Raw genomic sequence first — 22,535 nt, 5'->3', positions numbered from 1 at the left:
TATGGAAGTCTAAGTAAATAATCCAAAGAAAAGAGCGACTACCTGCCTACAACTACTTAATATTGAAGTATTTAATGTGATCCACCTAAGTTCAACAAAGATGCAAGAAGGATGCCTAGTTTCAATACCTCTATTCAATATTGTACTGAAAGGCCTAGTAATTACAATAAGGTAAAATATGGATGAAAAGAAAGAAAGAAAAAAGAAACACATAATAATTGAAAAGGAATAAAAAGGTTCCCTATTTGCAGATGAGATGATTGTTTACACAGAAAATCCCAAGGAATGCAGTCAACTAAAGTTGTAGGACACATGTCAGCATAAAAAAATTATGTGAATTCATGCAACCAGTAGTCATTTAGAAAATAATTTTTAAGTTAATTTATAACAATATCAACATTATTAATAAATAATTTTAATATAAGTGTATTAATACATACATTTAAGAAAATTGTGTCACATTTTTTGTGTAGGTATGCATTTATACCTACATATATGTATAAGTATACTACTCTTATGAATTTGAGGATCCATATTTGTTTGCACAGACTTGTATGTAGACACCCACAAAACCCAGAAACTGACAAACTAACTTTAAAGTGTTAAATTAAAAAAAAAAAAAAAAAAAAAAATAGAACAAAGAACGAAGAAAACAATTTCCCAAAAGAAGAGCAATGTTGGAAGGCTTTCATAAGCCTGATTAAAGATTTATTCTGAAGACGTATAATCAAAACACTGTACTATTGACCAAAATGTAGATATATAAATTACTCAACAATAGAGAGTCCAGGAATTAAATCTTCACACTTCAAGCTAAATGATTTTTTTTTTTTTTTTTATTATACTTTAAGTTCTAGGGTACATGTGCATAACGTGCAGGTTTGTTACATATGTATACTTATGCCATGTTGGTGTGCTGCACCCATCAACTCGTCAGCACCCATCAATTCATCATTTATATCATGTATAACTCCCCAATGCAATCCCTCCCTCCTCCCCCCTCCCCCCTCCCCATGATAGACCCCAGTGTGTGATGTTCCCCTTCCCGAGTCCAAGTGATCTCATTGTTCAGTTCCCACCTATGAGTGAGAACATGCGGTGTTTGGTTTTCTCTTCTTGTGATAGTTTGCTAAGAATGATGGTTTCCAGCTGCATCCATGTCCCTACAAAGGACGCAAACTCATCCTTTTTTATGGCTGCATAGTATTCCATGGTGTATATGTGCCACATTTTCTTAATCCAGTCTGTCACAGATGGACATTTGGGTTGATTCCAAGTCTTTGCTATTGTGAATAGTGCCGCAATAAACATACGTGTACATGTGTCTTTGTAGTAGACTAATTTATAATCCTTTGGGTATATACCCAGTAGTGGGATGGCTGGGTCATATGGTACATCTAGTTCTAGATCCTTGAGGAATTGCCATACTCTTTTCCATAATGGTTGAACTAGTTTACAATCCCACCAACAGTGTAAAAGTGTTCCTATTTCTCCACATCCTCTCCAGCACCTGTTGTTTCCTGACTTCTTAATGATTGCCATTCTAACTGGTGTGAGATGGTATCTCATTGTGGTTTTGATTTGCATTTCTCTGATGGCCAGTGATGATGAGCATTTTTTCATGTGTCTGTTGGCTGTATGAATATCTTCTTTTGAGAAATGTCTGTTCATATCCTTTCCCCACTTTTTGATGGGGTTGTTTGTTTTTTTCTCGTATATTTGTTTGAGTTCTTTGTAGACTCTGGATATTAGCCCTTTGTCAGATGAGTAGGTTGCAAAAATTTTCTCCCATTCTGTAGGTTGCCTGTTCACTCTGATGGTAGTTTCTTTTGCTGTGCAAAAGCTCTTTAGTTTAATTAGATCCCATTTGTCAATTATGGCTTTTGCTGCCGTTGCTTTTGGTGTTTTAGACATGAAGTCCTTGCCCATGCCTATGTCCTGAATGGTACTACCTAGATTTTCTTCTAGGGTTTTTATGGTATTAGGTCTAACATTTAAGTCTCTAATCCATCTTGAATTAATCTTCGTATAAGGGGTAAGGAAAGGATCCAATTTCAGCTTTCTACTTATGGCTAGCCAATTTTCCCAGCACCATTTATTAAATAGGGAATCCTTTCCCCATTTCTTGTTTCTCTCAGGTTTGTCAAAGATCAGATGGCTGTAGATGTGCGGTATTATTTCTGAGGACTCTGTTCTGTTCCATTGGTCTATATCTCTGTTTTGGTACCAGTACCATGCTGTTTTGGTTACTGTAGCCTTGTAGTATAGTTTGAAGTCAGGTAGCGTGACGCCTCCAGCTTTGTCCTTTTGACTTAGGATTGTCTTGGCAATGCGGGCTCTTTTTTGGTTCCATATGAACTTTAAAGCAGTTTTTTCCAATTCTGTGAAGAAACTCATTGGTAGCTTGATGGGGATGGCATTGAATCTATAAATAACCTTGGGGAGTATGGCCATTTTCACGATATTGATTCTTCCTATCCATGAGCATGGTATGTTCTTCCATTTGTTTGTGTCCTCTTTGATTTCACTGAGCAGTGGTTTGTAGTTCTCCTTGAAGAGGTCCTTTACATCCCTTGTAAGCTGGATTCCTAGGTATTTTATTCTCTTTGAAGCAATTGTGAATGGAAGTTCATTCCTGATTTGGCTCTCTGCTTGTCTGTTGCTGGTGTATAAGAATGCTTGTGATTTTTGCACATTAATTTTGTATCCTGAGACTTTGCTGAAGTTGCTTATCAGCTTAAGGAGATTTTGGGCTGAGACGATGGGGTTTTCTAAATATACAATCATGTCATCTGCAAACAGGGACAATTTGACTTCTTCTTTTCCTAACTGGATACCCTTGATTTCTTTCTCTTGCCTGATTGCCCTAGCCAGAACTTCCAACACTATGTTGAATAGGAGTGGTGAGAGAGGGCATCCCTGTCTTGTGCCAGTTTTCAAAGGGAATTTTTCCAGTTTTTGCCCATTCAGTATGATATTAGCTGTGGGTTTGTCATAAATAGCTCTTATTATTTTGAGGTACGTTCCATCAATACCGAATTTATTGAGCGTTTTTAGCATGAAGGGCTGTTGAATTTTGTCAAAAGCCTTTTCTGCATCTATTGAGACAATCATGTGGTTCTTGTCTTTGGTTCTGTTTATATGCTGGATTACGTTTATTGATTTGCGAATGTTGAACCAGCCTTGCATCCCAGGGATGAAGCCCACTTGATCATGGTGGATAAGCTTTTTGATGTGCTGCTGAATCCGGTTTGCCAGTATTTTATTGAGGATTTTTGCATCAATGTTCATCAGGGATATTGGTCTAAAATTCTCTTTTTTTGTTGTGTCTCTGCCAGGCTTTGGTATCAGGATGATGTTGGCCTCATAAAATGAGTTAGGGAGGATTCCCTCTTTTTCTATTGATTGGAATAGTTTCAGAAGGAATGGTACCAGCTCCTCCTTGTACCTCTGGTAGAATTCAGCTGTGAATCCATCTGGTCCTGGACTTTTTTTGGTGGGTAGGCTATTAATTGTTGCCTCAATTTCAGAGCCTGCTATTGGTCTATTCAGGGATTCAACTTCTTCCTGATTTAGCCTTGGGAGAGTGTAAGTGTCCAGGAAATTATCCATTTCTTCTAGATTTTCTAGTTGATTTGCGTAGAGGCGTTTATAGTATTCTCTGATGGTAGTTTGTATTTCTGTGGGGTCAGTGGTGATATCCCCTTTATCATTTTTTATTGCATCTATTTGATTCCTCTCTCTTTTTTTCTTTATTAGCCTTGCTAGCGGTCTGTCAATTTTGTTGATCTTTTCAAAAAACCAACTCCTGGATTCATTGATTTTTTGGAGGGTTTTTTGTGTCTCTATCTCCTTCAGTTCTGCTCTGATCTTAGTTATTTCTTGCCTTCTGCTAGCTTTTGAATGTGATTGCTCTTGCCTCTCTAGTTCTTTTAATTGTGATGTTAGAGTGTCAATTTTAGATCTTTCCTGCTTTCTCTTGTGGGCATTTAGTGCTATAAATTTCCCTCTACACACTGCTTTAAATGTGTCCCAGAGATTCTGGTATGTTGTATCTTTGTTCTCATTGGTTTCAAAGAACATCTTTATTTCCGCTTTCATTTCGTTATGTACCCAGTAGTCATTCAGGAGCAGGTTGTTCAGTTTCCATGTAGTTGAGCGGTTTTGATTGAGTTTCTTAGTCCTGAGTTCTAGTTTGATTGCACTGTGGTCTGAGAGACAGTTTGTTATAATTTCTGTTCTTTTACATTTGCTGAGGAGTACTTTACTTCCAATTATGTGGTCAATTTTGGAATAAGTGCGATGTGGTGCTGAGAAGAATGTATATTCTGTTGATTTGGGGTGGAGAGTTCTATAGATGTCTATTAGGTCCGCTTGGTGCAGAGATGAGTTCAATTCCTGGATATCCTTGTTAACTTTCTGTCTCGTTGATCTGTCTAATGTTGACAGTGGAGTGTTGAAGTCCCCCATTATTATTGTATGGGAGTCTAAGTCTCTTTGTAAGTCTCTAAGGACTTGCTTTATGAATCTGGGTGCTCCTGTATTGGGTGCATATATATTTAGGAGAGTTAGCTCTTCCTGTTGAATTGATCCCTTTACCATTATGTAATGGCCTTCTTTGTCTCTTTTGATCTTTGATGGTTTAAAGTCTGTTTTATCAGAGACTAGGATTGCAACCCCTGCTTTTTTTTGTTCTCCATTTGCTTGGTAGATCTTCCTCCATCCCTTTATTTTGAGCCTATGTATGTCTCTGCATGTGAGATGGGTCTCCTGAATACAGCAGACTGATGGGTCTTGACTCTTTATCCAGTTTGCCAGTCTGTGTCTTTTAATTGGAGCATTTAGTCCATTAACATTTAAGGTTAATATTGTTATGTGTGAACTTGATCCTGCCATTATGATATTAACTGGTTATTTTGCTCGTTAGTTGATGCAGTTTCTTCCTAGCCTTGATGGTCTTTACATTTTGCCAAGTTTTTGCGATGGCTGGTACCGGTTGTTCCTTTCCATGTTTAGGGCTTCCTTCAGGGTCTCTTGTAAGGCAGGCCTGGTGGTGACAAAATCTCTAAGCATTTGCTTATCTGTAAAGGATTTTATTTCTCCTTCACTTATGAAACTTAGTTTGGCTGGATATGAAATTCTGGGTTTAAAATTCTTTTCTTTAAGAACGTTGAATATTGGCCCCCACTCTCTTCTGGCTTGTAGAGTTTCTGCCGAGAGATCTGCTGTTAGTCTGATGGGCTTCCCTTTGTGGGTGACCCGACCTTTCTCTCTGGCTGCCCTTAAGATTTTTTCCTTCATTTCAACTTTGGTGAATCTGGCAATTATGTGTCTTGGAGTTGCTCTTCTGGAGGAGTATCTTTGTGGCGTTCTCTGTATTTCCTGAATTTGAATGTTGGCCTGCCCTACTAGGTTGGGGAAGTTCTCCTGGATGATATCCTGAAGAGTGTTTTCCAACTTGGTTCCATTTTCCCCCTCACTTTCAGGCACCCCAATCAGACGTAGATTTGGTCTTTTTACGTAATCCCATATTTCTTGCAGGCTTTGCTCATTTCTTTTTCTTCTTTTTTCTTTTGGTTTCTCTTCTCGCTTCATTTCATTCATTTGATCTTCAATCGCTGATACTCTTTCTTCCAGTTGATCGAGTCGGTTACTGAAGCTTGTGCATTTGTCACGTATTTCTCGTGTCATGGTTTTCATCTCTGTCATTTCGTTTATGATCTTCTCTGCATTAATGAGTCTAGCTGTCAATTCTTCCACTCTTTTTTCAAGATTTTTAGTTTCTTTGCGCTGGGTACGTAATTCCTCCTTTAGCTCTGATAAGCTTGATGGACTGAAGCCTTCTTCTCTCCTCTCGTCCAAGTCATTCTCTGACCAGCTTTGATCCGTTGCTGGTGATGGGCTGTGCTCCTTTGCAGGGGGAGATGCGCTCTTATTTTTTGAATTTCCAGCTTTTCTGCCCTGCTTCTTCCCCATCTTTGTGGTTTTATCTGTCTCTGGTCTTTGATGGTGGTGACGAACTGATGGGTTTTGGTATAGGTGTCCTTCCTGTTTGATAGTTTTCCTTCTGACAGTCAGAAGGACTCTCTGTTGGTCTGTTGGAGATTGCTTGAGGTCCACTCCAGACCCTGTTTGCCTGGGTATCAGCAGCAGAGGTTGCCGAAGATAGAATATTGCTGAACAGCGAGTGTACCTGTCTGATTCTTCCTTTGGAAGTGTCCTCTCAGGGGTGTACTCCACCCTGTGAGGTGTGGGGTGTCAGACTGCCCCTAGTGGGGGATTTCTCCCAGCTAGGCTACTCAGGGGTCAGGGACACACCTGAGCAGGCAGTCTGTCCGTTCTCAGATCTCAACCTCCGCGTTGGGAGATCCGCGGCTCTCCCAAAGCTGTCAGACAGAGTCGTTCGCGTCTGCACCGGCTCCCGCTACTTCCCCTGTTGGTGTTCAGCTGTGCGCTGTCCCCAGAGGTGGAGACTACAGAGACAGGCAGGCTTCCTTGAGCTGCTGTGAGCTCCACCCAGTTCGAGCTTCCCAGCGGCTTTGTTTACCTACTTAAGCCTCAGCAATGGCGGGCGCCCCTCCCCCAGCCTCGCTGCTGCCTTGCGGATAGATCGCGGCAGACTGCTGTGTTAGCAGTGAGGGAGGCTTCGTGGGCGTGGGACCCTCCCGGCCAGGTGTGGGATATATTCTCCTGGAATGCCTGTATGCTTACAGCGCAGTATTGGGGTGGGAGTTACCCGATTTTCCAGGTGTTGTGTGTCTCAGTTCCCCTGGCTAGGAAAACGGATCCCCTTCCCCCTTGCGCTTCCAGGTGAGGCGATGCCTCGCCCTGCTTCAGCTCTCGCTGGTCAGGCTGCAGCAGCTGACCAGCACCGATTGTCCGGCACTCCCTAGTGAGATGACCCCAGTACCTCAGTTGAAAATGCAGAAATCACCGGTCTTCTGTGTTGCTCGCGCTGGGAGTTGGAGACTGGAGTTGTTCCTATTCGGCCATCTTGCTCCGCCCCCGCTAAATGATTTTTAACAAAGATGCAAAATAAAGTCAACTAAGGAAAGGAAACACTTTTCAACAAATGGTCCTGAAACAACTGAATACCCATATTGTGTGGGAAGGGGAACTCACCAATACATCAAATTATGCTCAAAAATTAGCTTTCAATAGTTTATAGCCTAAATCTAAAAAGGAAATCTATAAAATTGTGAGAAATCCTGGGAAAAATTACTTAAGAACTTTATTAGGAAAAGATGCTAGAAAGCAAGTCAAAACCATGAGTTATAAAAGAAAAGCTTGATTAATTGGTATTTAACATTATCAAAAATTATTCTCCTCATACAACCCACTGCTCAAAGGCATAAGAGAGGACACAAACAAATGGGAAAACATTCCACTCTTGTGGATAGGAAGAATCAGTATTTTTAAATTGGCCATACTGCCCAAAGTAATTTATAGATTCAATGCTATTCCCATCAAACTACCATTGACTTTCTTCACAGAACCAGAAAAAACTACTTTAAAATTCTTAGAGAACCATAAAAGAGCCCATATAGCCAAGACAATCATGAGCAAAAAGAACAATATGGAAGCATCACACCACCTGACTTCAAACTATACTACAATTCTACAGTAACTAAAACAGCATGGTACTGGTACCAAAACAGACACGTAGACCAATGGAACAGAATAGAGAAATCACAAATAAGACCACATGTCTACAGCCATGTGATCTTCAACAAATCTAACAAAAACAAGTAATGGGGAAAGGATTCCCTATTTAATAAGTGGTGCTGGGAAAACTGGCTAGTCATATGCAGAAAACTGAAACTGTACCCCTTCCTTACACCTTATATAAAAATTAACTCAAGATGGATTAAAGACTTAAATGTAAAACCCAAAACTATAAAAACCCTAAAAGAAAATCTTGGGAACACCACTCAAGACATAGGCATTGGTAAAGATTGTATGATGAAATCACCAAAAACAATGGCAGCAAATGCCAACATTGACAAATAGTATCTAATTAAACTAAAGAGCTTCTGCACAGCAAAAGAAACTATCATGAAAGTGAAGTGGTAACCTACAGAATGGGAGAAAAAATTTGCAATTTACCCATTTGACAAAGGTCTAATATCCAGAATTTACAAGGAACTTAAACACATTTACAAGAGAAAAACAAAAAATGGGCAAAGGACATGAACAGACACTTCTCAAAAGAAGAAATATATGTAGCCAACAAACATGAAAAAAAGCTCAACATCACTGATAAGTAGAGAAATGCAAATCAAAACCACAATGAGATATCAACTGATGCCAGTCAGAATGGTGATTATTAAAAAGTCAGGAAAGAATAGATGCTGGCGGAGCTGTGGAGAAAAAGGAACACTTTTACACTGTTGGAGGGAATGTAAAGTAGTTAAACTCATTGTGGAAGACAGTGTAGGGATTCCTCAAATATTCAGAATCAGAAATATCATTTGACCCAGTAATTTCATTATGGTGTATATACTCAAGGAAATATAAACCATTCTATTATAAAGATATATGCATGCGTATGTTTATTCCAGCACTATTAACAATAGCAAAGACATGGAATCAACCCAAATGTCCATCGGCAATAGACTGGATAAAGAAAATGTAGTACATATGCACTATGGAATATTACGCAGCCAAAAAAAGGAGTGAGATAATGTCCTTTGCAGGGACATGGATGAAGTTGGAAGCCATCATTTTCAGCAAACTAACACAGGAACAGAAAACGAAACACCAACATGTTCTCACTCATAATTGGGAGTTGAACAATAAGAACACATGGACAGAGGGAGGGGAACAACACACACCAGGGCCCATCAGAGAGGCAATGGGAGGGAGAGCAGCTGGATAAATCACTAATGCATGCTGGGCTTAATACCTAGGTGATGGGTTGATAGGTGTAGCAACCCACCATGCCACACATTTGCCTATGTAACAAACAGTTACTTTGGGGAAAAAAAAACATATATATATATATTTGTATACATACACACATATATATATCTTTTACAATTGTGTGAGTGAATTCCTTATAACAAATAATATATGTATATATTTTTGTGTAGAAATACAGCACAGGAAAGACTTTACACCCCCTCCACACACACCACGTTTACATGTGTGTGTGCATATATAGACACACACTTCCCCATATTTGTAAATTATGCATACAACAAATTACTCCTGTTCAATTTATGTAAAGAAATCTTACAGCTTACAGCTTATGTGGGGTGTGTGTGTGTGTGTGTGTGTGTGTGTGTGTGTGTATGTGTAGTCTCCCATTTGCTCTATTTCTCTGAAGAACCTAGACTGATGCATTGACAGAGAAGAGCTCAGTGGACCACAAGAGGAATAAACTACATAGAGATAGGAAGAATTTTCTGGGGGGTATAAATACATCTTTAACTTGAATATGCTGTTAGTTTCACAGATTTATTCAATATCAAATGTCATTTGTATACTTTAAGTAGATAAAGTATACTTATGCAAATTACTTACAATAAAGTTTCTTTTTAAGAAAATAAAAGTGACAACCCATGAATGATGTTCTGAACAGTGTTTCTATCATGCCAGCACTAGGGCATAGACCAAGTCCCAGTCCTACACTAATCCATGCTATTAATGTATATCAACCTCAGAAGAAGTAGAAGATAGCTGAGAGAAAAAAAAACAACCTCTTCCCTACTTAAGACAACATTACTGAAATTTAAAAATAAATAACTATTCTAGAATTTAAATGTATCCTTCTCTACCACAGTGGCACTGATATTGCCAAATACAGAACAATATGCTTTGTTTGTTTGAGAAGGAGTTTCGCTCTGTCACCTAGTCTGCAGTGCAGTGGTGAGATCTCAGCTCACTGCAACTTCAGCCTCCCAGGTTCAAGTGATACTCCTACCACAGCCTCCTGACTAGCTGGGACTACAGTTGTGCACCACTGTACTCAGATAATTATTGTATTTATAGTAGAGAGGGGGTTTCACCACGTTAGCCCGGCAAGTCTTGAACTCCTTACCTCAGGTGATCCACTCACCTCAGCCCCCAAAGTGCTCGGATTATAGGTGTGAGCCACTGCGCCTGACCAAAACAATATGCTTTGATAATTGCTGAACACTATAAGAAACCTACAGGAATTAGGGACTTAGCAAAGAATTCTCAGTTTTCTATTATCTACACAAATTGCTAGTTTTTTGTTTGATCCATTTTTTTTGAGATTTCTTTCTCACAAAAAGGAGATCTAATCATTTCCCATTCCTTGAGTTCTTGGAGTCAGTGTGTCATACAGCATACAGCATATATTTAATATGAAATAGTGGCATCCTTTTCATTGTACTAATTTTTCATAATTCCAAAAAAGGAAAAATTCTAGCTTAAATTTTGTTTGTTTTTTGTATTTTTTAAAATTGTATAACTTTTATTTTTGTTGACAATTGTATATATTTATAGGGTACAATGTGATGGTTTATTTATAGGGTACAATGTGATGGTTTGATGCATGTATACATTGTGGAATGATACATCAGGATAATTAACATTTTCATGACCTTGCACCCTTATTGGTTTTTGTGCTGAGAACACTTAAATTTTATTCTCTTGGCAACTTTAAAATATACAATACATTACTATGAACTATAGTCACTATGAGCACAATGGATCTCAAGATTTCTTTCCTCTTGCTAACAACCATCTTTTACAAGAAGGACGACCCCTCTTCACTTTGAGGAAGTAAGAAAATAGCACTCTTGGAACAGAAAATAGGACATGAGCCATTAATAAGCAATAATGATCCTCAAAAAACATTGGATGTCCATTATTTAAAAAGCATAATGTTGAATCCAGACTACTGATAACTCTCCTAGCATATGTGAATACTCACTGGGCAGAATTTGACACAGAAACTCTATTTGAGGCTGTTGAACATTGTTTTGTTGAACTTATCTCATATACCTGACATCAGCTGCTCAAAATCTGATGCCACTTTGATATCTGATACTCAGGTTAAATCTTGAATTTTTATATTTCTTTTTCTTAAATCCTAAGATTTCACAGAATAAATTAAGGATAATGTAAATACTTTACAATAATGTTTTGTAAATGGTTCGAGAACACAAGTAAAATGAATGTATTTAAAAAGCATAGCTCAGGCTGGGCGTGGTGACTCACACCTATAATCCCAGCATTTTGGAAGGCCAAGGTGGGCAGATTGCTAGAACCCAGAAGTTCAACACCAACCTGGGCAATATGGAGAGAGCCTGTCTGTACTAAAAATACAAAAAAAAAAAAAAAAAAAAAAAAAGCCAAGCATGGTGGTGCATGCCTGTGATCCCAGCTACTTGGGAGGCTGAAGTGGGAGTACTGCTGGAGCCTAGGGGGTGGCAGAGGCTATAGTGAGCAGAGATCATGCCACTGCACTCCAGACTGGACAAAGCAAGGCCCTGTCAAAAAAAAAAGAAAAAGAAAAAGATTAAAAAAAAGCATAGCTCAGCTATGAAAAGTAGAGGTGTAAGATTATCCTGCACATTATCTTATAAATCAATTTCGAGAAAATTTTTAAAAAGGAGGGGACTACTTTTGTGAATATATAATATTCCATATATAAAAGCAATGAAAATAATAACACCTAGAAATTCTTTACTTTGCATGCATACTTTACATATTAGCTTCTCTGAAACTACAGGAACTCATTTTATTCCTAGTATCTCTTGTAAAGTCTGATTCATAGTTCTGTAAGCATTTGTTGAAACAAGAGCAAAAAACAATCTTAGCAATTTTATGGACTGCCAATTTTGAAAGAGGCATGAAGATTCTCATAATTTTTCACTCTCAAGGGAGAATAGTCCAAGAAATCTCAATATATCTCTAGGACACTTGAATTATGTTGCTGGAATCTATCCATAATTACTAGAGTTGTTAGTGAATAAAGTAAAAAACAGACCAAAAATATATATGGCTCAGAGATAACTTAGTTGTCTGAATAATACCAAGAGAAGTTTTGGCTTCTCTTAACATATATGGGTTCACAAATATGTTTACTATTATAGTTACTGAAAATAAAATTTACAGTAAATGAATTATTATGCAAAATTGTTACAGTGTATTTCACAACATATACTTGCAATGGATGCGCACAAATTCATTTATTGGACATAAGGTTTTTCAAGTGAACTGAATATATAATAGCAATCAAGATAATTAGGGTTTGTAACATCCATAAATATACCAAGACATTCGTTTCATGTGATTTGAATTTCATGAATTAGACCATTGGTTTTAAGAAGTTCTTGCTTATTGCATTATCCATCTACTAAAATTTTTTGACATCTTAATGGATTCCTAATCACTAAATTCATTAATCAACATTTTCTTCTTCTAACATATCAGTGTAGGTCCTCTGTAGTCTAGCCCTTCTACTGATAACTAATGCATACTCAAGATGAAATATGGAGAAGAACTAGTGGAAAATTCAGAATAGTAAACAAATGCAAGCATATTGTTGGAGGAGTTAAAACTTGAAACTTTCCATTGTTTTTTGGCTTTTTCTTGATGGTGGACCAGGGCCTCAAGTCAGTAAAGTGTAGATGAATAAATCTGATTAAAACCTGCCGTATTTCTGACTAGAGGAACGAGGAAAAGGAGTCTGTGCAGGTGAAACTACAGAGAGTAAAGAGAAATCCCAGAGAGGAGAGAGGAGACAAGGGGATTTCTTAATTTTGTGTATGGGCCTTACTTAAATCTCTGGCAGACTGATGAATTATGAATACATAGGTCAGACTCACAGTAGAACAATAAAGACTTAAGAAATTACACTAATATTTAAGCCTGTATCTACTGAAGATGAGAGAGCTTATAGTATAACCAGGTTAACTACTTGTTCAAAATGAAAATATTAACTTTATTTTTTCTGAGAAATGTAACAGAACTCAGAGTCCATACATTATAATATTCCAGTATCTGGGAAGCAATGCCATTTTACTCAGCATTTTATATTATCACTTACATCATGGAGGATAGTTTTAAATATACATCTGCCATATGACACAGTGTTTCCACCGTATTCTGTCCAAGGGAAATGATAATATACATATACCTAAAGATCTTTTCTAAAAATATTCCAAAAACTGGACAAAAAACTATCAATTGATGAAGAGACAAAGATATTTTGGTATATCCATGTACATGAATACTGTTTATCAATAAAAAAGCTACTGATGAACATAGCAGCATGATAAATCCGAGTGGCACAAAAGGCAGTAAAAAAAGATATACAAAAAGTCACACTGTACCAATTCATTAATACAAAATGATGGAAAATGCTAATATATTGGTAGTAACAGAAAGTAGACTATCATTGGTTGCCTGGCAGTGTGAAGGGAATGATGGATTAAAAAGGAATAACAGGAAATTTCTGGCTGAAGGAAATATTCTATGTATTGATTGTGTATTCTCTTCCTAGGTGTATGCATCTGTCACATTTTGGAAATTTTACTCTTTAAATATGTTCAGCATTTTGCACATAAAGTATAACTACCAACAAAATGCTTAAAAAGACATTGTATGATTATTTTTAAATGTTATATTATCAATTTTCTGAATGTTCATCCTGAATGCTTTTAGCTATTGCTTTCCATCATGTTGCATTTGTTTTTTTCTATAATCCTTTTTACCCCCAGCCAGATCATCTACAGATTTTCATCTTAAGAAAACAGATTCCCAAAGAGTCTGTTCCCTAAACTCTTCCCTCCTTTCTGTAGTGTTAACTTTAATTTTCATGAAAATATTCTGCATGACTTGGTCTTTGTCGTCCTTTCTTCTAAAGCCATACTGCATTTCCAACTGGCTGATTAGGTGCTCTAGGTGAATTACCAACTGAATTTTAAATTTCAGTTTTCTGAAACAAACCAAGAAAGCATTTTGTTTTTGCTGTCTTTTGAATGTTTTGTTTTCATCAATAGCAACAACCCACTCCCTATTTGCCAGTTTTAACTTTTTAGTTCCTTCCAAGACTGATTTATTCAATGTCTATTTTAATTGGTTTAAAATCAAATAACTTTTCTATACCATATTATGTTCTTAGAATATGATCTTTGCCATCAATTGTCACCACAACCACCATGACTTTTAATGATTTCTTTTTTTTAATTAAAAATGATCTGCTCTAGGCAGGGCTTGGTGGCTCATGCCTATAATCCCAGCACTTTGGGATCCCAAGGTGGGCAGATCACCTGAGGTCGGGAGCTCGAGACCAGCCTGACCAACATGGAGAAACCCTGTCTCTACTAAAAATACAAAAATTAGCCAGGTGTGGTAGTGCATGCCTGTAATCCCAGCTACTTGAGAGGCTGAGGCAGCAGAATAGCTTGAATCTGGGAGGCAGAGGTTGTGGTGAGCCAAGATTGGGTCATTGCACTCCAGCCTGGGCAACAAGAGCAAAACTCCATCTCAAATAATAATAATAATAATAAAAGATCTTCTCTTTTATAATTGTTATTCATTAAAATGCTTTTTAGTGATGGTTAACAATTTTCTATTCATTGTATACAGGCCCACGTATATGCTCTTAAGTATTAAAGCAATTTCAAAAAATTTATTTAGTCTTTATAAAAATAAAGAATAATTTGTAATTTGTCTGAGGTCACACAGAGAGAAAATGCAGGAGGCTATACCTGACCTCAGGAATTCTATTTTATTTTAATTGAGATTAAATTTAGATAACATAAAATTAATTATTCTAAAGTGTGCTTTAAAATGGATTTTAATGTATTCATAACATTGAGCTATCATCTCTCTCTAATTTGAAAACTTTTTCATCATCCTTTAAGAGAACCTCATATGTTTTAACTACTCCTCATTCTTCCCTTCTCTGTGTGAAGTGGTAACCAGGAATCTTGTTTCTGTCTGTAAGGATCTTCCTAATCTAGATATCCTATATAAAAGGAATCACAATATATGATATTTGTGTCTGGTTTCTTTTCACTTAGCATAATGTTTTCAGGTTTATTCTGGTAAGTGGCAACATTTAATTCCTTTTTATTACTATATAGTATTCTGCTGTGTGTATGTACCACAGTTTGTTTATCCATTTATTTGTTGATAATCATTTGGACTGTTTTCAACTTTTGGCTATTGTTAATATTGCTGCCATAAATATTTATTTACATGTTTCTCTTTGGGCATATATTTTCATTTTAGAAAGTCTTTCAATTTTAATAGCTAATGATGGAACAAATTAGTTGAAAATGTATTAAACAGTCATTAAACAACCCAGTATGGTTAGATCTTGGAAAAAATTGCAGTTACCATGGTTTGTAACTAAGCAGAATTATTTTGACCTCTGGTGTCAGTAAAGCTTAGAGGACTCCTAATTTAGAACAGAATCCTTGCTCTTTTCATTATACCCATTACTTACAAAATTGTAACTTGGTTTCTTTAAGTATGTACAGTCTATTTTTAAAAGTATATGCAGGCTGGGCATGGTGATTTGCACCTGTAATCCCAGAACTCTGGGAGGCCAAGACAGGTGGATCACAAGGTCAAGAGATTGAGACCAGCTTGACCAACATGGTGAAACCCCGTCTCTACTAAAAATACAAAAATTAGCTGGGTGTGGTGGCGTATGCCTGTAATCTCAGCTTCTCAGGAGGCTGAGGCAGGAGAATTGCTTGAACCCAGGAGGCAGGGGTTGCAGTGAGCCGAGATCACGCCACTGCACTCTGGCCTGGGTGAGAGAGCAAGACTTCATCTCAAAAAAAAATAGTATATGCAGAGTGCCTCCTACGACCAGGTGCTATGGTAGAAGTTACAGATTCTTCTCATAAAGTTTGCCTTCCTAAGAAAATTTTAAAATATCAAATACATAAAAGAATTGTTTAATGGATGTTTCTAAAAACTGCCATGGAAGCATAAGAGAAAATATGACTGAGTTTGCCTAGAGGAGTCAGGAAATTGTTCATGGAGACATTTTGCTGAGACATAAACAATAAATATGAATTTACTAAGTAGGTAATGAAATGAAGACTTTTTCTGGTAGAATGAATAACATAAAGGCCATCAGGCAAAAAAACAAAATGTCTGCATGATGTTGCAGAACCTTCACAATTTAGACCCTTAGTTATACTTCAACATTTAGAAACTGCTGATAGTTTGCAAAACAGTGTATTTTTGGTGTTTTTCTTGTTTTGCTTTGGGTTTCTTTTTTTTTTTTTTTTTTTTTTTTTTGCCTTATTGCCCTTATGTTATTCATTCTACCACGAATAGTCTTCATTTCATTGCTGACTTTGTAAATTCATATTTATTGCTGATGTCTCAGCAAAATGTTATTTCTCCATGATTCTACATTATGGTGAGTTGTATAGTTATTTCATTATATATTACAATGTAATAATAATAGAAATAAAGTACACAATAAATGTAATGGGGACTGCTACCATAGGTGACTATTTTAGGGGCCTTCTTAATAATACCAACAAAATAATTATTTATAAAATAAAATATAATTTATTTTTATGTATAAAGGAGTCAAAAAGCTTCCTATATCAAAACCACAACTTAAAGTGTGGATCTGGTTAAAATGTCTGCAATAATAATTAATAGAATAAGGGAAATAACGAAAAGACTGACATTTAGAAATGAAATTTATATATAAAAATACCTCATAAAGAAGAAAAACAAATGAATACCACAGATGTGAAAAGCAATTTGATTTCACCAATAATTTAAATAAATATCAGAATAGAAATTAGAAGCTTATAAATCTTTATATACAATGGCACCATTCATTATAACCATATAATAAACTTTAGAAAACATAAGCGACAATGTTAAGAGAGTACTTACAGTATATTCATAAGGGAATATTATTCAGTAATACAGGAAATGCATAACAAGTTTTACTGACAGCAAAATATTTTCAACATAGTTTTGAAAGGAAAAAATGAAAACAATATGGACAGCTTGGTTTCAAGTTCTGTATAGGTGGTGGGACTGTCAACTTTCTTTTGAGTGCTTAAATTTATTTCTAATTTATTTGTACAAGAATATGCATAGCTTTTACTATCAAAATATGTTGATATAATTTAAAAAACAGATTAAAAACATGGAACATTTTATCTATATAGTAGAAAAGCATCAGGAGAAAAGCAGACACTAAAATAATTGAAGAAAACAAAACTCAGCAATAATTTCAAATATCATTATATCTTATAGGATGATGAGTTTTATGTGACCATTTTATTTGTCAAATGTAATGGAACTAGAAAATTTATTGAGTATTCTATAGGGCTGATTGGGTCAAAAAGAAGACTGTAATAGATTGAAGTGTTTAAAGAGTAAAGATATTAAATCTAGCGGCAGTAACTTTTTCTTATTCACTGATGAAGCCTCAGAGCTTAAAACAGGTCTAGAATAAAATAGGCCTAAAACAAACATTTGTCAAATTAATGAAATGATTAAACAAATAAATTAGCACATATTTAGAAATTTGCTTGGAAAAAAGTTGCAAATGAGAATAGCGTGAAGTTACTATAAAGTAAATTAAATATATTGTCTTAATTTGAATTCTCTGAAAAGTAGACTTTGACAAAAAGATTTATATATAGTTAGATTATTTGGGAGATATTCCCAGAAGACATGAAAAGAAAAAAAAAAGATGTGTGGAAAATGAGACAAAGAAAAATAAGGAGAGATATTTGATGGCCCCTTGATCGCTGATATCTGTACTTTAGAGTTACATTTTATGTGATCATCTTCCTCGTATGTGTGAACGGTACTTTCAACTTGCTTCTGACCAACAGAATATGGCAAAGGCAGTGAGATGTTACACCATCATTATGTTACATGGTAATGGTGATGGGATATCCGTCTGGGGATTATGTTATATATTTAAAGGCTTCATCATGCTAGTAGACTCAAGCAAAAGAGTTTCTCCTTTGTTGGTTTTGAAGAAGTAATCTGCCATGTTGACAGAGTGCCCATGGAGAGGGACATGTGGCAAGGAGCTTCAGGAAGCTTCTAGGAGCCATGATCATCCCTGGCTGGTAGCCAGCATGAAAACCATGATAAAATGTCAGTCTTATAACCACGATGAAATGAATTCTGCCAACAACCACATAAGTGTGAAATAGAACCTTGAGCTCCAGGGAGAACACATTCTAGCTGACATCTTGATTACAGGCATCTGAGACACTGAGCAGAAAACCCAGTTAAACTGTGCCCCAATTTTTATCCAAAAAAACTGTGACATGGTAACATATAACAAATGTATGTTGTTTTAAGACTCTAAACTTTTGGAAATTTTTTTCTGTAGTAATAGAAAACTAGTGGGCAGTAGAAGGAGAAAAGCCAATACAGTGTGCATTTGTGACTACGTTACCCTTTTAGGCAAGTAGAACTCAATTCAATGTAGTAGAGGAGTGGGGCTCTTAAAAACCATAGAAAATATTCCTCAAAATTTTCCCACTGAGGAAAGTAGGAAAAGCAAGACATTTATGTATTGATTCCCATTGCTCATTAGTTTAGCATTGCCTCCGGAGGACAGGTTATGCCTGTGTGAAGTTAGTCAACTCAGTTGGGCCTGGAGAACACTCTCAATCAGAGAAGAGAGAAACTGAGTGCACTGGTTGAAAGTGTCAACATACTGGGAACAGTTTACCAAAGTTGCAAGTACACTAATGTGGAAAAAAGGAATAAGGGTGGGCATAAATGAAATCTTCTATGTGCCACTTTTTGCATTGCTAAGATCCTCTCAAGGCCTGCATTGGGTCTACGATTTCTAAAATAAAACTTACAATGGAGGGTTAGTATAGTGATCTATGGTATACATTGTATCAACTGGTCCTGAGTTCATAATTGATGTTAACCATATGAGTCTATTCCATTGAGTGCAATAAGCAATAGTGCTAGAGTTTTATTTGGTTGTGTTGAAATTCACATATTTGAAGAAGAGTGTTGCCTTGCTTGTAGCATACTTTCTTTTTCCAACAATTTGCTGACTGTAAGCTCTTCTCAGTGCACATGCACACACAAGTCCATGCACATAGACATATATATTTTTCCAAAAATTTCATAAAATTGTAAGAACGCATTTTACAGTAAAAAGACATTTTATCGGAAGTCAAACATTAATTTATGAATGGCGTAACTGTGGCTTCAGGTAATTCTACACCTTACTGCAGAAAACATAAACAGTTACAAAAATCCGAATATTCATGTCATATAAGTCTAATGCCCTTTGGGTAGCACCTACCTATATGTACCATATATTAATACTGAATTGATAAGAAAATTATCACACCTTTTTTCAATTGAATGTATTGTGACTACTAGAAATCTATTTTTGTTTATGAAAACCATCCACTTAGCTGTTAACCTCTTGAATTTATGCTAAAATACAAATTTAAAAATGTAAATATTCAATTTGTTACAAATACGTAGTGCCTGGCCAAAACATAGATCCTAAAATGATTTTCTTTATAGTCTCATCAAGGTGTACTTAATCAGATTTTGATAAAGACACCAAGTTGAGGTTCACTGTTATCTTTAAAAAATTGCTCCCAATTTCATTCTCATACTGTGTTCAAACTTAAATTCCAAGAAAACATGCTCACTGAATGTTCCCATAATTCTGTGATGTATTATTGATTATAAAATGATTCTGGATAGTAAATTACCTAAAGTACAGCTGCTTTATAATGTATCTTATATACAAAATGTAACCCTGAATTCCAGGGATTATCTTATTTCAAATTATAAGACCCAAAAAAGTATTATTTAGCTATAAAAGAAAGAAATGACATATTTAAACAAAGTGTATTTAAATACTTTGAAAATTGATGAATACGATTTTTTAAAACATGTGTGTGCTTTGTACAAAATTTGTGCTCGGTATTTATTGTTTTTACTTTGGTGAAAAAGAGAAAAAATACAAAAACAAAAATTATTTTATAAATTACTTTGGTGAAAAAGAGAAGAAATACAAAAACAAAAATTATTTTATAAATGCCATATATATTTAATTTTACAGAACTCCTTAGAAACTCATTTTCCCATAAATACTTTATCACTTTTTTGAATTTATTTTTCTAAGATTCAACTGAATCTCTAAAAATTAAATATACTAGAATTATACTTTTTCAAAAAGGAAAATTACATAGAGAATAAAATTGTCTAATTCTTATCTAACTGCATTCATGTTTCTATATATTTTACTTATCAATTTCTATTAAATTTCTACTTTCTGAATTGTTTTTCTCATTCAATTAGAGAAAAATCATGATAGATGCTACATGTTCCTGATTGGGCTCAGCTGATCATTGTTTGTGGTAATGAACTTCAATGATTTAATAGCAATTCCTGCAAGACTCAGCTTTTGACTAGCTCTCTAAGACCAGAGGTCACAGAGTCTATCACATTTATATTCTAATAAGTCCTAGTAAAATGTTGAAACAATAGGTGCATCAAATATGTCATTAGTGAGTTAATTACTGAGGTTTTCTGTTCTTATCTTTTATTGTATTTAACGTTTTAATTTCGTACTTTTATAAACTCAAAATAAACTAGTCTTCATCTTCATTCACCTTTTCATTAATCCATCCACCAAATTGTTGTTATATTCATTCATTTATCCATCCACCCAATTGTTTACACAGTGCTAGGAAGGGTAAACTGTGACAAGGTCTAAAATGAGAAGGCATAAGTCAATATAAAAATTCAGAGAGCTTTATTCCAAGCTCCATCTTACAACTCTGATGTTCAACAGGGACACTTTATTCTTCCTGGAAGAGAGATGAATGTTTGTGGAGTCCTCATAGCATAAAATGATACTTCTGGCCTCCTTACAAACAAGCCACTCCATAAAATAATCCCCCATTTTCCTCATCTCAGATTTTTTTTTTTTTTGAGACAGAATTTTGTTTTTGTCACCCCAGCTGGAGTACAATGGTGCAATCTTGGCTCACTGCAAACTCTGTGTCTTGGGTTCAAGCGATTCTCCTGCCTCAGACTCCCGAGTAGCTGGGATTACAGGCGCCCGCCACCAGGCCCAGCTATTTTTTGTACTTTTATTAGAGATGGGGTTTCACCATGTTGGCCAGGCTGGTCTCAAACTCCTGACCTCAGGTGATCCACCGGCCTTGGCCTCCCAAAGTGCTGAGGTTACAGATGTGAGCCACTGCACCCAGCCATCTCAGATCTTTCATTGTTCTCTTTTTTCATGTGGGTCACCAGAGGCAGAAACTAATTTCCAGACCTGAGAGTGTCAGTAGTTATTTCATAATTACCTCTCTATCAATGACTAAAAGTTCTTGTTAAAAAAATTTTTGTGGGGGTGGGGGGAGGAGTCTCACTCTGTTGCCAGGCTGGAGTGCAGTGGTGCAATCTTGGCTCACTGCAACCTCCGCCTCCCAGGTTGAAGCGATTCTCCTGCCTCAGCCTCCCAAGTAGCTGGAATTACAGTCGCCTGCCACCACACCTGGCTAATTTTTGTATTTTTAGTAGAGACAGGGTTTCACCATGTTGGCCAGGATTGTCTCTATCTCCTGACCTCGTGGTCTGCCTACCTCGACCTCCCAATGTACTGGGATTACAGACGTGAGCCACCACGCATGGCCTAAATATTTTTAATCACATAATCAATATTATGTTCTTTCTTTTGGGAGTGATATTCAAATGCATGTATATAAGGGTTTTTTTTAGTTACACAATGCGGGAATGTACAATGATAAAATTTAGTTTAGAATAACATAAGCTAATGTAACATCTTTTGTTGTTGACCAAAAAATTTCAACATATGGAAGTTTCAATCTCTAGAAATTTGCAGATAAATCTGATACCTCAGTATCCACCACATACACAGAGCTGCGTTAAGTCTGTAATTCCTAAGATGCTACTACTGGTATTGTCTTTTAATTCATGGTTTACAAAGAGACAAAACAAATTTATTTTGTTTGCTTGGCCTAGTTCCTCATCAATAGGACACGTAGGAAACTTAGGCCTCCATTTCCAACCCACTTGCATTCAAAACAAAACAAAACAAAACATAAATATGGTAAATATACTATTGATGAAAAGAGTCAAACTCTGTAAAATATTTGAAGAGATTCATCCTGAGCCAAATATGACTGAACAATGGCCTGTGACATGGCCCCAGGAGATCCTGAGAACATGTGCCTAAGTTGGTCAGACTACGGTTTGATTTCATACATTTTCAGGAGACAAAAGACATCCATCAATACATATAAGATGCATATTGGTTCAGCTGGAAAAACAGGACAACTTGAAACAGGGCAGGGGGACCTTACAGATAATAGGGTGAATTCAAAAATTTTCTAATTGTCAATAGGTTGAGAGAGTTACTTTATTGTCAAAAGACAACAGAAGGGAATGTCTAGGTTAATATAAGGGCTTGTGGAGACCAAGTTTCCCATTATGCAGATAGAATCAATAGAAGGGAATTTTTCTTATCAATTTAAAGAGTATGTGCTATTAATCATAAGGACTCAGTTTTAATGTTAGTA

This window comes from Rhinopithecus roxellana, chromosome 9, assembly GCF_007565055.1.
Source record: "Rhinopithecus roxellana isolate Shanxi Qingling chromosome 9, ASM756505v1, whole genome shotgun sequence".
NCBI lineage: Eukaryota > Metazoa > Chordata > Mammalia > Primates > Cercopithecidae > Rhinopithecus > Rhinopithecus roxellana.
This window is presented reverse-complemented; position numbering follows the sequence as displayed.